The 16,944-nt window shown below is 40.3% G+C and overlaps 1 pseudogene; it reads left to right on the forward strand.

Annotated features, from left to right (window-relative positions):
- LOC137498464 (uncharacterized) overlaps window positions 1-10,817 on the forward strand; it is an 89,431-nt pseudogene extending 78,614 nt beyond the window's left edge.
- The last annotated feature ends 6,127 nt before the right edge of the window (window positions 10,818-16,944 follow it).

Genomic DNA, 16,944 nt, shown 5'->3' on the forward strand with positions numbered 1-16,944 from the left:
CAAGGTGCGCTCTCCACTCTCGAGCTCTGGCTAGAGAAGTGCAGAATCAAAATTAACGTAGCTAAAAGCAGCGTTACAGTCTTCACGAAACACCATCACGCTGGACCCGCGCCCCTGATGTTTTTCAGCGAAGTTATCAGGTGGACTAGAAAGACAAAATATGTAGGTGTCACCCTAGACAGAGGACTAACATTTGCCAATCACATTAAATGTATTACGGTACTGCGCAAGCAAATGCACGCCGTTTCAAAATTATGCCGAAAATGGGCTAACAATGGAATGCTGGCTCCTTCTCTACAAGTCGACGGTCAGACCTATCCTAGGGTATGCCAGTCAGCGCAGCGACGTCACACATGTGGTTCGAAAACACACTGGTTTTCATCCAACTTACTTTCAACCACTGATCGGAGCCTCCATTTCAAAATGCCAGTAAACGCCTTGCTTCTTATGCTGGTCATTCAAATACCTCGATATTTTTTAAGGACATCATCTCCTAATCCACCTCACTATGGAGTGCAAGCCTTACCCTGGCCAGTTTGATATTAAAACAACAGTCCACAAACGTACCACAGGAATGCAGTCTTTAGTTAGTAAATGTCAAGAAAAAGCACACAAGGCCTCAATAGGTCAACCCTCATGGGTACCGGGACGTCCCGTCACCTATGAGAATTGTGGCTATGCACGTAAGTAAAGCTGTACTTTGATATTATTACTGTCTACACACCCCGATTTTATGCGCTTTTCTTGGCGCCTGGCATATTTTTGTTTTCTTTCTTTCTTTCTTTCTTTCTTTCTTTCTTTCTTTCTTATTCTGTTTACCCTCCAGGGTTGGTATTTCCCTCGGACTCAGCGAGGGATCCCACCTCTACCGTCTCAAGGGCAGTGTCCTGGAGCGTGAGACTTTGGGTAGGGGGATACACCTGGGGAGAATGACCAGTACCTAGCCCAGGCGGCCTCACCTGCTATGCTGAACAGGGGCCTTGAACAGGGGATGGAACGATTGGAAGGGATAAACTAGGAGGAGGGAAGGAAGCGGCCGTGGCCTTAAGTTAGGTACCATCCCGGCATTTGTCTGAAAGAGAAGTGGCTGGCTGAGGAGGGAATCGAACCCACCTATACTCAGTTGAACTCCCGAGGCTCAGTGGACCCCGTTACAGCCCTCATACCACTTTTCAAATTTCGTGGCAGAGCCGGGAATCGAACCCGGGCCTCCGAGGGTGGCAGCTAATCACACTAACCACTACACCACAGAGGCGGACATATTGTTGTCTTACTATTTTTATTCATGTTTTTGTGTATCTTGTTCCATTCGGAGCTATTTAGAATAACCTAGCTTCGTTTATTTTACATTTGATTTATCATTTCCATCGAACCAGAAATGTGTGTTCGTTTCTGTATTAATTTATTTTTTATCCCTCAGGCTCTCAGATTTAATTGCTGTGTAGATGAGGTGATAGTACCTCGAGGAGAAAAAGGTATCTAGTAGTTAACACAAAGAATGATCTCCAATGGGGTAATCACATTAACGATGTTGTAAAGAAAGGATACAGATCTCTTCACATGGTTACGAGGGAGTTTAAGGTCTGTGTTAAGAATGCAGAGGAGAGAGTGTTGCCATATGCTTTCTCTAGATCTATGAAACATATAATAACTGTCTATTCCTCCCGTAGCATGTTTCAAATACCTACCACATACCGAAAATCTGATCCGGACAACGCCTCTGTGATCTGAAAACACACTGGTTTTCATCCAACTTACTCTCAACCACTGATCGTACTCTCCCTTCCAAAATACCAATGAACGCCTTGCCTCTTATGCTGATCATTGAAATATCTCGATAGTTTCTGCAATTATTCTTTATCCCTTGTTTATAGATAGGTGTAATTACTGCTTTCGTCCAATCAGAACTTACTTTACTAAAACTCCATGCTAATTTTATTATTCTATGAAGCTATTTCATCCCTGCCTTCCCACTATATTTCATTATTTCAGGTTTAATTATGTTCATCTGTATTTTACAGTAAAAACGGGCATGGAAGATTAGAATGTTCAATTCCTCCTTTGTTACGAAGATTGTTCGGTAAGATTAACTTAAAGAACGGTCAGACACAGAAAATAAGGAGTGTACATTTGTACATATTTACGGTGTTATTCGTCACACGATCAATTTGTATTGCGAATACGGTCAGAAATTTTATTTTTTTACAATTTTTATGTAGAATTTGTTGGTAGAACCAATATTATGTGGAAATATCAGAATGAATGTTTAGATTTTCCCCTAAACTACTATTTCACCACGAATGATTTAAATTAATTATAGCCAAGCTTGTAGCGCCTTCCCTCTTCATCTTAAATACAGATTTTCATTAAATTTTACTAAGCCGTTCTCTCGTGATGCGCGAACATCTGTATACAGAGTGAGTTTTAAGTCCGCCGACAAACTTAAGGATTGCTTCCTGATAGAAAATGGAGCGCAAATAGTTCATATCAACAGTTTGTTATGTCTTCTGTATGAGAAAAATAAAATGAATCTCTCACGACCACGACTTTTGTACTCTTTTAAAGAAAAATACGTTTCTATAAGCGGAATCATTGTGTCATGTTCGCCATGATGAATGTACACAGCGATATTATATCGGCATGAGTTCAAAATACGTAGGCCTATATCCTGCCTTCTGTTGTTGAGAAAATGGGAACGTTTGAGAGACTTAAACATGTACCAGATATGGGTTACAAGAACAATGCGATGATGACCATCATACTTGAACTGTTCAAGGAACATAATTATCTTTCAGTGAAATGAATGAATCTTTTTTTTTTCGTTCTGGAGTAGGAAAATACATTGTCTATGGATAAGCACGCTATAGGACAGACTGCGATGTGGCCATGCACGTTAACGCGAAGTCTGTATGGTCTGACACAGTGGTTAGCTGGTTCGAGCCTTGTTCGTTGAAAATAATTTCATAAAAACATAAATGTTATTTGCTTTCGTCCCACTAACTACTTTTACGGTTTTCGGAGACGCCAAGGTGCCGGAATTTTGTGCCGCAGGTGTTCGTTTACGTGCCAGTAAATCTACTGACGCGAGGCTGACATATGTGAGCACCTTCAAATACCACCGAACTGAGCCAGGATCAAACCTGCCAAGTTGGTGTCAGAAGGCCAGCGCCTCAAACGTCTGAGCCACTCAGCCCGGCTGAAAATAAGTTTACCATGAGAATGTTGGCTGGCAGGATAAGGGAGATGGTGGTAGGCCTATACAATTTCAAATGACTAGAATGCCTGCCGAAGGCCTGGGTTAAATTCCAAGCCTCTCCGCAGTGCTCATATCGATTGAGTGCATTTGACGCTGTTGATGGTATTGCTTCCATCGGATATCGACGTAAAGCCTTGAGCAGCCCTCTTGGTAATATTCGACAGGAGTAGGTTATGTGCCGGCACCGGGTTTCACCCTCTTCCTACTCTCGTATATCACATCAGTCATCTCATTAACTCCTGCGATGAAGTTGACGTTAGGAAGGTCATCCGAGACAAGGTTTGGGCATACAAGCACGAGACAGGCGCCTTCCGCTGAGTTTGAAGATTTACATCTTAACAAATGGTGATCTTGGGTGCTTCGTTGTAGGTAGAGATATAATTCGGCTGAGATGGAATTTTGTATACTTGGTTCTTCCTCGACAAAATGACTTACATTCAGCGCGGTGTGATTGTCATCTTGGTGCACATATTAACATTAACGTCATAACGTCATTGGCATAAGGATGAACCAAATTCTACTCTGGTTTGAAGTTTTCGCTTACTGAATGTGATAAAAGACAACAATCGTTTATGTTTCTCATTCAGTGCAGTGAGGTTGTCATTTTGGAGCAAGTAGCAATATTAACATCATTTAATGGCATTAGACTGAATCAAGTCCTGCGCCTGCTTTGATGTGTTCGCATTACAGAGACCGATATTAGCAAATGACAATAATTCAATATTCGACATATTTTTGTTTTGTGCGTTTAATTGTCTTGGTCTCTATTTGCTCGCACTATAATGGCAGATTTAATGAGTGAAATAGAGTCTGGTGATTATTTATCGAGATATTAGGTTAGTTATTCAGTGGACAGTAAGCAGGTTCAGGATATACAGTATAAAGAGAATGGGTGGCATACAGGGTTGCTATAGTAGAAACAGCAAGGAGTAGGTGCAGAGATGAGGCACTAGGCAGGCTTAGCATTGGCGACCAGGTATTCATCTCTGTTCGTGCGGAACTTGAAATGTCGCAACTTTTAGACTCCTTAGTTAACGCCCTAATGAATATCGGCACCCAAAGCTGATGCTGATATCTTTTTTACGTGTACCTCAATGTGTTTTCCAAGTTTCTTCACGATCGGAGACTTAACCATTGCCAATGTTCCCTCGTACCGTAAGTCAGAAGTGGCAAAGAAGAAATATGCAGTAACAGCGACAAACAACTGAAGCCAAAATATTCGTTTGGAGAAAGTTGGATTGAGTAAAGTTATATAACAGGAAAGGGAGAATAATGACTCTAAATTCGCACACCTCTAAATCTACGTAAGAAAGTAGGAAGACGTGGAGTGCCTGAGACAGATTAAGTTAATCATATGGGACGAGGCCATCATTGTTACCCTTTACGTTCTTTCAGTAGTAGGTCAGCTACTAATAATGAACAATAAGTCACCTTTCGCTAAAAAAAAAAACCTTGATCTTGCTTGGTGCAGACTTCAGACAGTGCCTGGCTGTAATTCCTCGTAGTTAGAGAAAAGGTGCTATCCAGTCAATTTTTAAATAGTCTTCTTTATGGCCCAAAATTATTTAACTTCATTGAATGGCTTCTAAGACCGACTCGTTGGCTGAATGGTCACCGTACTGCCCTTCTGTTCAGAGGGTCCCGGGTTCGATTGCCGGCCGGATCGGGGATTTTAATCGCTTCTGATTAATTCTTCTGGCTCGGGGACTGGATTTTTGTGTCATTCCCAACAATCTCCTCTCCGTATTCAGACAACATACCATACTACCAATCACCATAGAAACACGCAATAATGATTACATCCCTCCATATAGATTTGGCATCAGGAAGGGCATCCGGCCGTAAAACAGTGCCAAATCCACATGTGCGACGCAGTTCGCACCCGCGACCCCACAGGTGTGGGAAAAGCGGTAGGAAGGAAAGAAGAAGAAGAATTGGTTCTAAAGCTAGAAAACTGAGAACTTGGCCAAATTGAGATTCTACAAAACAGCATTTTATACGATATTCACTTGGTTCCTGTTTTCATCCAAGTCATAGTACAATGTTTTCCACAGTAGCAATTTGTTTTCCAAAAAGCCAACAAGTTAACATCGTCAACCAATAGGTTCTGAATACTGTGGTTTGGTAGGTGACCAAATTAAGTTAGCATTGACTCAGTAGTGTGCGATGATGTTAATTAAGTTAATAAAGCTTGTTTATGCACTGGAACGAGTGTGAGTCTACGGAAGCCAGACACAAATGTCGTTCATGCAGAAATTGAATCGAACTCAGCTTCAGGAAGAATGTGCTTTTCTCGAAGAACAGATTTAGCTCCTGTTAATTCGGGTATACCATTCGTTCTTAAATGGAAGCAATTTCCTCTACATTTATCCTTCCCTGTCGCAACCAATAATTCATCAGGATAAACTTCAAAGTTGGAACAAATCTCCCCACTCCAGTGTTTTGGACAGTTGTACGTAGCTTTCTATAGAGTGCGCATATCCATAGTACAACTCCGAGCCTCACTGCACTCGTTATGGTTTGTAAGGAAATACGACAATACCTGTTTTGATTCCATTCGAATGCTGTATAAAACCTGGAATGTGTAACATTTATTCATACGATATATTACTAGTCCATTTAGAATTTCCAATTACATTATTGGTAGTAATTTTGACTGTCGAGAAAGGCTAACGTACTAGTACGGACATACATACATACATACATACATACATAAATACAAAGGCTACATATATACTGCACCCAGTTAAAGGGTACCAATACATGCACGAGGAAAATTTAAAAATTTTCTTCTTACTCTGGACATGACAGGTACACTGATATAAATTTCCCACTCTTCTGATCAAAGACTGGCGAAGCTCTTATTTTATTTTGTATAGAAGTGGACGATAATAGAGGGATAATGGTAATTACTTAACATCCATTCTAACTCTAAACGGCTTGAATAATCACCGACGCGTTGTAATCTTTGCTTACTGGATTCCTTTTGCATTCACAAGTATAGCATTTAAACATCGTCAAATGTTACCAACCTCAGCCCTTGATAAAACCCACTATCTTGGAAACATAAGGTCAACAACTAATAAATTGTACTACTAATGTCGGTGCAAAAATTGTAAGGAATAAGTTTAGGAAGAAAGGAGCTGAAATCTTACATGCTTATCCTAACCGGGGTCACGTGCACAGATTAGGAAGTTGCAATACTAGCACAATCCAGAATCAGCTAAAAGAAACAGGTTGAAAGAGGGCGACCATGTGGACCATTTTTAGCAGGGCAGTATAAACACTGGAAATGTATAATGAGCTTAATGACAAGGTAAAGTAAGGTGTGCCACAGCTTTGTCGTTTCGTCGAGGTTTTCTCACAGCTTGAGCGTACCACCTTATTGTAATATCGGACATGGTTATGCCGTGTTACGATTGTACCTGTATTGTCACACTGTACTATCTTCGAACCACCCAGCGATCTGGCTGTGCTATTTGGGTCACGTAGCTGTGAGGTTGCGTGCGGGATATGGTGGGTTCGTATTCCACCATCGTAATCCTTGAAGATGGTTTTCCATAAAAAAATTTATTTTCAAACCCGGCAAATGCTGGAGCTGTACGTCATGACCACGGCCGCTACCTGATAAATCCTAGGCTTCTCCCATCCTTGAGTCGCTGAAAGTCTACGCTAAACCACTAGGCCGAAATGCACACATCTTCAAACGTTTTGCTTAAGTGAGGTTGTAAAGGCCAAATTTTGAAATATTCGTTCTAAGTGACACATTCCTCGAAATGTCACACATGATCCATAATATAGAATATACGGAGACTTAATTGCGAAATAGTCCGACTCGTTGGCTGAATGGTCAGCGTACTGGCCTTCGGTTCAGAGGGTCCCGGGTTCGATTCCCGGCGGGATCGGGGATTTTAACCTTAATTGATTAATTCCAATGGCACGGGGGCTGGGTGTATGTGTTGTCCTCATCATCAATTCATCCTCATCACGACGCGCAGGTCGCCTACAGACGTAAAATAGAAAGACCTGCACCTGGCGAGCCGAACCCGTCCTGGGGTATCCCGGCACTAAAAGCCATATGACATTTCATTTTTTCATTGCGAAATACACAGAACACCATGAACTTATGATAACAAATGATCTTGTCGTTGGAAAGCTCATAATTATTTAATTCATTATACTTCAAGCAGCACAAGAAAACATTTTCTGCTTCCCCACAATGTATTAGGTCATTCCAGAGCTATAAGAATTTATGTCTTAATTAAGTTTCAAAGAGCAGAATATCGACCGAAACATCTGCACGCAGCGTATATTCTCTATTTCAATTACATTGTAAATTTTAATTTAATTTTTGTTCCTTATTGCCATGCTGGACCTAATAATTAGGAATTCTATGCATTTACTATCGTAAAAGTTACCTCAGCCAAGCTGAACGTTTCATAGGCAGTCGAAATACATTCCTAAATTGATTCCCGAAGTACATTTTCCACTAGTATGGTACTGTGCGATAATGTAGCCTACCACTTCGTCCCCTTTCCTTATACGGGTTCGGTGGTGAGGAGAGATGAAGTTATGTGGTAGGTTTTAAGGCCGGATGCCCTTCTTCAGTTGAGGAACTAATGAAGATGAAATGAATGTTAGTAAATGTAATTGGCTAAGGAGGTGAAAGGAGTTGGCTGTGGTCCATGATTAGGAAACGTCCCCGCAGTTTCCTGGAAATGAAAATGGGAAACCAGAGTAAACCATTCTCCGCACAGCCGACGGTAGGTTTTGAAACTACTCGTCTCCCGAATCCAGAGATTGGCTCTATAGCCGTACCTAGCTAACACGCACGACCACTCCGCTCGATGTACTGCGCGATAATGATATTATTTCGGCGACAAAGTTTGTAAATTACTTTTTATGTCACTGACAGATAAATATCTTCACAATTTACAGAAAACTCGTCAGTCCAGACTTTATGTTTGCAGGTGTTTCCCCAGGCTTGCTCTTGATTACGTTACATATTCCCTATTTTAATCCTGCCAACTATCGACTGTGAGGAACTCCATTTTTGAAATTGATTTAAACAGTGACTGCCCCCAAGTTACTCTCTAATTTATCTTATGTTAAGTGACGACATCGTTTGTTGGGCATACCCATATCTCGTTAATAGCTGAACATCAAATCTATGGCCAAAGGATTCCTATACATTCACATTTCCTGTTACAGAATTATTCCGAAGTCATCGTAGCACCATTTACTACGGCGTGAAGGGTCCGTTTCTAAAGCCTCAATTTGACTCCTTTGTCTTCACTTAGTATCAAACCCTGATCCGTACGTTTCAGGAAGTTACAAGTTCAAATCCTGCAATATACAGCTGGACATTAACAGTGCTGACATTCTTTCATTTAATTACTTTTACTATGTTTTATTGACGCTTTAAAGAAACCCTTATCAAGACAAATTTGCACACTCTGACGACTCTTTAAAAATGCAATTGTTAAAGGGCCGTAAATTTACATTATTATTATTATTATTATTATTATTATTATTATTATTATTATTATTATTATTATTATTATTATTATTATTATTATTATTATTTCTAATATCAAGATGAATTCGACCACAATGAAGGAGTAACTTGGCTAATGTCCTGCATGATTTCTTGTTCGCAGCGATGAATATGCCGACATATGAGGCTCATATATCTGCGCACCGTTAAGTACCACCGAAATGAGCCAGGATCGAACCTGTCAGCTTGGGAGCATCGTAGCATGCAGGAAAAGTAGAACATATTTCCGTACAATATAAGTGTATATTAAATGATTCACCTTCAGAGAAATATAGGAATTCTTCGTAATATCTCTTACATTTCTTTTGGTTTCTCGCATATGAAACATTTTAGAAAATATATGCTTATGTAATATTCGAATCTTTCCATATTGCTTGCGTCTCATTAAAGTTAGCCTGGAGTGTATTGTCTCTTTTCTTTAATTGGACAACTTTTGGAGTAATAAGGACTGAGCTTCTTTATTTTCTGCCTCACAGATGCCATTGTGTGCCATCATATTTTAAATGAAATCTCTGGAAGTTGAATAAACTAAGCTCTTACGGGGAACATTCCTGAAGTGCCTAACTGATAATGGTATAAAGTCAAATACGATGGAAATTTAAGCTGTAATCAGTGTTTATTGTACCAATTGTAGCTGCCCGTAGCGGTAATTACAAATGTTTATGAACTTAAATTTTTGGTCAGGTGACTACAGAATTATCAACACAAAATCAAACATGGGAAATGCAGTAGTAGATTTAATAATGAATAAGAAAATAGGATAGCGGTTAAGCTACTACAACCAGCATAGTGAATGGATTATTTTTGTCGAGATAGACACCAAGCCAATGCCACCACAATAGTACAGATCTATATGCCGACTAGTTCAGCAGATGATGAATTATTTGAAGGATTATATGAAGTTTTAATGCAATATGTGCAAGGAGACGAGAATCTAATTGTGATGGGAAACTGGAATGCAGTAGTAGGCCAAGGAAGAGAAGGTAATTGCCGTAGCAGAATTCGGACTGGGACAAACGAATGAAAGAGGAAGTCAGCTGGTTGGATTCTGCACCGATCATGATTCAGTTCTTGCTAATACTTGGTTCAGACACCACAAACGAAGGCTGTACACGTGAACGAGACCTGGAGAGACAGGGGGTATCAAATAGTGATCAAATCACTAGGCAGAGATTCAGAAAACAGATGTTGGATTGCAAGACCTTCCTTGGAGTAGACGTGGACTCTGACCACAACTTGGTGGTTATAGAATGTCATCTAATGTTGAAGAAATTGAAGAAAGGAAGGATTGCAAGGAGATGGTATCTAGATTTTAAGTAAAAGAGTTTGAGGGATTGTTTCAAGAAATATATTGCACAAGGACTAAATGAAAAAACTGAAGGAAACACAATAGATGAAGAGTGGACAGTCGTGAAGAATTAGATCAGTAGGGCTGTTGAAGAAAGGTTAGGAAGAAAGGTAAGATCAAGTAGAAATCAGTGGATTACTCGGGAGATATTAGACCTCATTGATGTACGGTGAAAATACAAAATTACAAAACAAAGAGGGCAGAAAATAATACAGGTGATTAGAGAATGAATTGGATAGAGGATGCAGGTCAGCTAATAAAGAATGGCTGAAAGAGAAGTGCAGGAATGTTGAAGGTTGTATGGTTGAAGGAAAGGTAGATGCTGCATACAGGAAAAATCAAGGAAACGTTTGGAGAAAAGAAAACTAGAAGTATAAATGTTAAGAGCTCATATGGAAGACCCGTTCTAGGGGGAAGAAGTTAAGGCAGAAACATGGCAGGAACATATTCAGCTATTGTGTGAAGGGAAAGAAATAGCTAATGATGTTCTGGAAGAAGAAGACTATGAGGCTGTTGATGGTGATGAATTGGGAGACCCAGTTTTGTGGTCAGAATTCAACACAGCTTTGGGAGACCTAAATAGGAACAAGGCACCTGAAATTGATGGCATACCATCAGAATTACTGGCAGCCTTAGGACAAACCATCATGGCGTAATTATTCCATTTAGTACGTAAGATGTGCATTATGATACAGGAGAGGTAACGTCTGATTTTGGACAGAATGTTATTATACCTATTCCCAAGAAAGCAGTGCATGTGTGTAATAATGCAAGTGAGAAAACTACCGCACCATTATTTAAGTATCTCATGCTTGCAAAATGTTAACAAGTATTATTTGTAGAAGAATGGGAAAACAAGTTTAAGCTGAGTTGGTAGAAAATCTGTTTTGCGTCAAGAGAAATGTGGGAACACGTGAAACAATCCTGACTTCACGTATGATCATAGAGGATCGAATTATGAAAGACGAGCCCAAGTACATGGCATTCGCTGATCTAGAAGACGCATTCGATAATGCATATTGGAGTAAGCTATTTGAGATTCTGAAGGCGATTGAGATCAGATACTGTGAAAAAAGGAGTATCTATAATCTCTACAAACTCAGTCTGTATTGATAAGAATCAAAGGCTATGAAGAATAAGCAGCAATCCAGAAAGAATTGGGCCAAGGCTGCACTTTGTCCCCTATCCTTTTCGATGTTTATATAGAACAGGCGATAAACGAAATCAAAGTGGAATTTGGAAAAGGAATCACAATTCCAGGAGAGGAAATCAAAACTCTGAGATTTGCCGATGATATTGTTATTTTATCTGTGACTGCAAAAGATCTGGCGAAATTGATGAATGTTATGTACACAGTCCTAGAGAAGGAGTACAAGATGAAAATAAATAAATCCTAAAACATACTCCACTAGTGTTCAGTCAAACGAATTCAGGTGATGCAGGAAATATTAGACTGGAAAATAAACCCCGAAAAGAAGTAGATGAATATTGTTACTTGGGTAGTTGAATAACTAATGATGGCAGAAGGAGAAAGTGCAGGCTAGCACAAGCGAGAGGCCTTTCTTTTGCTCACTTCGAACACTGATGTAGGAATTAGAAATATGTTTTTGAAGACTTTCGTCTGGAGTGTGGCAATGTATGGAAGTGAAACTTGGACGATAGTTAGTATAAAGGAAGAGAATACAAGCTATTGAATTGTCGTGTTACAGAAGAATGCTGAAGGTGAGATAGATAGATAGATCGAATCACGAAGTAAGAGATGCTGGATCGAGTTGTTGAGAGGAGAACGATTTGGCGAAATTTGACCGGGAGGAGAACTATAATGATGGGACACATCTTAAGACACCCGGGGCTGGTTTTTGGTTTTGGTTTATGAGGGAGGAGTTAGCGGTAAGAACGGCAGGGTAAACCAAGGTATGAATATGACAAACATATTAGAGTAGCCTACATGTAGGGTGTAGTAATTAAGTAGAAATGAAATGTTTAGCACACGATAGGGTCGCATGGAGAACAGCATCAAAACAATCTATGCACTGATGACCCAAACAACAACATGAAGATAGGTAGGTATTGGTATAGTAATGAGTATACCCCCTGCGGGTGGGGGACGCACATGTAGAATACACCCGCGGTATCCCCTGCCTGTCGTAAGAGGTGACTAAAAGGGGCGACCAAGGGATGATCAAATTAGAACCATGAGACTACTTGTAATTAGTACCATCACGCAGGAAACACCATGGGTTAGCAATAGATTTGTGATTAGTAGCGACAGTGTGTGAATCAGGATGAGGGTCTTACAGTACCTGTGATTCGTACCCCTATATGAACAACACCATGGGATGAGCGATACCATGGTTCTGCCTTGCCTATGCTTAGTTCCCACTATTTCAGAAATACCACGGGATAGTTGCCTTTATAGGTCTGCGTTGCCTGTAAATAGCGCCGCAATGTGCGAAACACCATAGGTCTGTGTTACATGTGCGCATTACATTACCCGTGAGTGGTACCATAATGTGTGGAATACCGCGAGTCTATGCTACTTTTGATTAGTACCGCCAAATGCCAAATAGCATGGTTCTATTTTCCTAGCGATAAGTACCATTATGAGGGGCTGATGACCTGGTTTTGAACCCGTTTCGACTACAAGCATAATCGATTCAGCATCGTGCTATAGAAACAGTCCCTTGGTCAGCAATACTATTATTTTGTGCCAGCTTCTGTGCATGTGAGGCACTGTGGGTCGGTTCCACTGATCGTTTTAAATTCATATCCATCCATCCATCCATTCATTCTTCGTCCTCACGCTTTGAATTCTGGTCAGTGGAGGATTTTGGACTTTTAATTTGTCATAAAATTTTGTCTCATTTCGTGCAATTAGGGGCCGATGACCTCGATGATAGGCCCCTTTAAACAACAAGCATCATCATCACATCATCAGTAACGAATATAAAAGGAATCTCAGTTGTAAATCATGTGTTTATTCTACAAATTTTAGATGTTCTTACGTATATTTAAACATGTTTGTGGGTCGGTGTAGAAATTTGTAATGTTCGAATCTAAACTACAATAATGACACAGGGTGGATGATGCATTTGGGAGGTGAGCGACTCGAATCTTCAATGTCCCATATAACATTGTCAGGAGCATCAAAGGCATCACATTCAACTGGAAATGTAGCGTTCTGCCTGCCATGCTTAATCATGTTATTGAATATGTGGGCTTACGATAAGCGCATGAAGGTTGATGGCTGCGTTAATGTTCTGGAGGTCATTATCAATGTTACCGAGTAAAACTCGCTCGAACAAACGTTCGGCGATCTATTTCGACTGAAGGAAACAGTATACATCGTAAAGTTGAAGAAGGAAAGTGCACCGGGTGAAATCATTTTTGCCTGTGTGTGTTTATTCGGAATTACGGACAAATTTTTTGATGGAGTGAAAATTAATCTAGAACCTAGTCAAAAAAATTCCGACTTTGGATGAGAGGCAGTTATCGCGCCATTGTTCAAGACTAATAGCGACTCGGTATGACTTTTATTGCCGGGCTAGGCAGCTCAGGCGGTAGAGCGCTGACCTGCTGAGCTCAAATTGGTGGCTTCAATCCCGGTTTAGTCCGGTGGTATTTGAAGGTGATAAGATAAGTCAGCTTCGTGTCGATAGATTTACCAGCACGTTAAGGAACGCTTGCGAGACAAAATTCCGGCACCTCGGTGCCTTCGAAAGCCGTAAAAGTATTTAGTGGGCTGTAAAATCAATAACATTATTATTGTCTTATTCCGCATTATATATCATTTGTTTTAGAAACAATTTAGTAGAGAAGCAAAAGTGGCACACCTTAGAAAGTGTTGTCATCAGCTAAGACAAATATTACCACACAACATTTAAAGAGCAAATTCACAATATTATACTTTCGGAGCACCATATTTACCATGTAGACCTTAAACACGGCACCTCCATAGCATATCAGTAAAATCTAAGGCCGTCAGGAATAGTACAAAAGGATGGAATATTTTAAGCTTATATATACGTTTGCTTTTCATAACAGTCTTTCAAAATTTAATTTTAATTCGATAACAAAATTAGAAGAGATTACACAAAGATATACAGTACGAAAAGGAAATCTTTCCAGGTAATGTAGAATTCCTGCAAGGATTACTTCACCAGTATTTTAATGGCAGTGAATATAAGTATGTGAGAGCCTTTGTTTGAAATCCAAAATCGAGCCAGAGATTACACCTTACACCTACACAAATGTGGGTGGGAAAACCTTGCTATTTTAGTATACATCAATACCCTACTAAGGTTAATACAACATATCAATTGTACACAAGCATCTACAGATTCGCATGCATAATATGTTGGATATTATTCTAATGTGCATTCAAAAATCAAACTTTTTTTAAAGATACAAAAATGATTAATTAACGTAGGTTGAGCCCTTATATACACATTGTTTTAATAATGAGCATTCAAGTTCAAACATGAAGAGAAAGTTTTCAGGTAAAAAGGTAAAGCAGAAAACCAATTTACGTGATTTTTTGGGGACATTAATAAATTAATTAAAAAATGGAGCGTTACATCTTCGACCAATAAACAAAACTGGGGAATAGAATAACACAGGCAAGTAAAGTAAATTTAACAGCAGTAGTGTCCGGCTCTATGGCTAAATGGTTAGGGTGCTGGCCTTTGGTCACAGGGGTCCCGGGTTCGATTTCCGGCAGTGCCGGTAATTTTAACTATCAATGGTTAATTTCGCTGGCACGGGGGCTTAGTATATATATCGTCTTCATTATCATTTCATACTCATCACGATGCGCAGGTCGCCTATGGGAGTCAAATCAGAAGACCTGCACCTGGCGAGCCGAACATATCCTCGGACACTCCCGGCACTAAAAGCCATACGCCATTCCATTTCGAAGATTTGCAAAACTGTCTTGTTTTTATTTGTCATTTTTGTGCCATTGCGGTAGTGAATTTGACTCTAGGGCACATGTCTATGGCTATCCGAGGAGAGCACCATTGAGGAGGATCATTTCCTCTTTGCTGCTTCGTCCAGATTTTGTAATCATTAGCCAAGCAACCTTCAGGAAATTTTGTTCTATTCTTCTTTGTTGGTTATGGATAATACGAGGAACCACTGCTCTCGTCACTGCCATATAATGCTGGCCTGCTTTCTAAAGTCGTCTCATTTTCTAGCTGTATCGCTGGACCATCCCGAACATCACTTTCAATATCATTTCATCGGTGACTTCTTCATCTACCATAAGGGTTCTATACTCTCACACAAGAACGTCATCAAGTAACTGTTTTCTAATCTGTTGGAAAACTATGCGATCTACCTTATTTCTCATTTCCTCCGAAAATCCGAGCAAATCCACCAACAACTTAACGATCACAGCTGGTTTCATTTTGTAACATCCTATGCATACAACAGGTCACATTCACCTCTAATACTTAACTGTCGTCGTAATATTGAAAGACCGAGCTCGATAGCTGCAGTCGCTTAAGTGCGGCCAGTATCCAGTATTCGGGAGATAGTAGGTTCGAACCCCACTGTCAGCAGCCCTGAAAATCGTTTTCCGTGGTTTCCCCATTTTCACACGAGGCAAATGCTGGGGCTGTACCTTAATTAAGGCCACGGCCGCTTCCTTCCCACTCCTAGCCCTTTCCTGTCCCATCGTCGCCATAAGACCTATCTGTGTCGGTGCGACGTAAAGCAACTAGCAAAAAAAAAAATATTGAAAGATGCATTCTGACAGTTCTTATAGGGAGGTCCATTTACTGCCTATCTGGATGGGGAGAGGGAAGTAGTGGGCATGGTTGCCATGGAAACGTGGGCGTGCCCACTGCAGTTGCCATAGACATAAACCTGCTGGCCGGGTCGAGTTGCTTGGAGTTGCCGAAAAATGCAGAAATACAATATCAGGATTTCAGCTTGTCTAGTAGAAAGATGTGAATTTCGGTCGGATATAATTAGTCAGGTAGAAGAAGGCATCTCCTCTGCGGACTCAAATGTAGCAAGCAAGTAGGTTAAAGTGGTATAGGGCAAGTTCATTTAAGGGATTTAAATGATTGCTGGATCAATGGTGAACTGAATCTGCGTACCTGGAAGTGGATGTATTTCTAGATAGCCTCCTTATGAGTACAACATATGATAGCACCGTAGACATTTCCTTCACGTATGCGACCTTTGATGCCAGGAACCATAAGGGTGAGGTGGGTTCTATCTAGTTCCTTACAAATTTTAAGACAGTGTTAATGTACTCGGACCATCTTCTTGCAACTTTACCGCTCACTACTTCAGGACACTTGTAAACTTGTTTTCCACGTATTAGCGTAGTCTGCTTCTTCAGCCTTTTCAAAAACTCAACTGGAAATGCTACTTTTTTGCTTTACTGTGCGGACAGTGTAGCACTCCTAGTCATTGAGCGGCTTCCATTCTAGAATAGTCTCTCAGAAATTACATTCCTAATAAGCCTTCGCAACATCAAGGGCACTTCGGTGTGTGACTTCTCCGAAGCCTGAAGATGTAGGCTAAAGACTAACTAAATAGCTTGTGAGGAAGTCACATACCGAATTACAACCGGAATAAGTCATAATTCTCAACATCAGGATCGGTGCATTTACCAGAGGTGGATTTATAATACGGTATAGACTCACTAGGCACACGCCTAGAAGTGACGGCGCTGGGAGCGGCAAATGTTAATATTACTTTTTGTTAATACCTACAATGATATGGGTTTATGCTGGGAATAATTGTGAAATTAGAATGTATCGTCTTATT

This window comes from Anabrus simplex, chromosome 2 (assembly GCF_040414725.1).
Source record: "Anabrus simplex isolate iqAnaSimp1 chromosome 2, ASM4041472v1, whole genome shotgun sequence".
NCBI lineage: Eukaryota > Metazoa > Arthropoda > Insecta > Orthoptera > Tettigoniidae > Anabrus > Anabrus simplex.